We start from the raw sequence: 1,275 nt of genomic DNA on the forward strand, positions 1-1,275 counted from the left end.
AGAGTTGCTTCAAAGAAATTCACCGGAACTCTCGCTGATCTAACTTCTGATTGGAAAGTCAATGCCCTTTTTCTGGCTGTTTGAGCTTTAAAGTTAAAGTTGCACTTTCAGCAGGGGTGGGGGGTAAGGGAAGCGAAACTGGAGAGCAGATTGGAAAGCAAAAACACACCACTTGTCACACGGAATGGTCCTCTTCATCGGAACCTGAGAATCTTCTTCATTTGAGTCTATTTTGTGCTTGCTTAAATTGTGGGCTATCACAACATGTGCAGCAACAGGAAAAGACCTGTTAAAGCTCAAGGTCCTGTAGTCCCATGTCCAAAGCAATATTGCTAAATAAATGGGACTAAAAGTCGATAAATCCCAAGGACCGGATGACCTACATCCTAGGGTTTTGAAAGAGGTGGCCATTAGGATAGTGGGCCCATTGGTTGTCATCTTCCAAAATTCTATAGATTCTGGAACGGTTCCTGCAGATTGGAGGATAGCAAATGTAACCCCGCTATTTAAGAAAGGAGGGAGAGAGAAAACAGGGACTACAGACCTGTTAGCCTCACATCAGTAGTTGGGAAAATGCTGGAATCTATTATAAAGGATGCAATAACTAAGCACTTAGAAACTAATAGTAAGATTGGGCAGTGTCAACATGGATTTAAGAAAGGGAAATCCTGTTTGACAAACCTGTTGGAGTTCTTTGAGGATGTAACTAGTGGAGTAGACAAAGGGGAACCGGTAGATGTGGTGTATCTGGATTTTCAGAAGGCCTTCGATAAGTTCCAGTATGATTTGGACAGGTTGGGTGATTGGGCAGATGCATGGCAAATGCAGTATAATGTGGATAAATGCGAGGTTATCCACTTCGGTGGCAAAAGCAGGAAGCCAGATTATTATCTGAACAGCAATAGATTGGGAAAAGGGGAAGTGCAACGAGACCTGGGTGTCCTTGTGCACCAGTCGCTGAAGGTAAGCATGCAGGCGCAGCAGGCGGTTAAGAAGGCAAATACTATGTTGGCCTTCATAGTGAGAGGATTCGAGTACAGGAGCAAGGATGTCTTGCTGCAGTTGTACAGGGCCTTGGTGAGACCATACCTTGAGTATTGTGTGCAGTTTTGGTCGCCTTATCTGAGGAAGGATGTTCTTGCCATGGAGGGAGTGCAGCGAAGATTCACCAGACTGATACCTGGGATGGCAGGAATGACGTATGAGGAGAGATTGGGTCGATTAGGCTTATATTCGTTAGAGTTTAGAAGGATGAGAGGGGATCTCATTGAAACT

This window comes from Somniosus microcephalus, chromosome 34, assembly GCF_052327205.1.
Source record: "Somniosus microcephalus isolate GS21.2 chromosome 34, FLI_Smic_1.0, whole genome shotgun sequence".
NCBI lineage: Eukaryota > Metazoa > Chordata > Chondrichthyes > Squaliformes > Somniosidae > Somniosus > Somniosus microcephalus.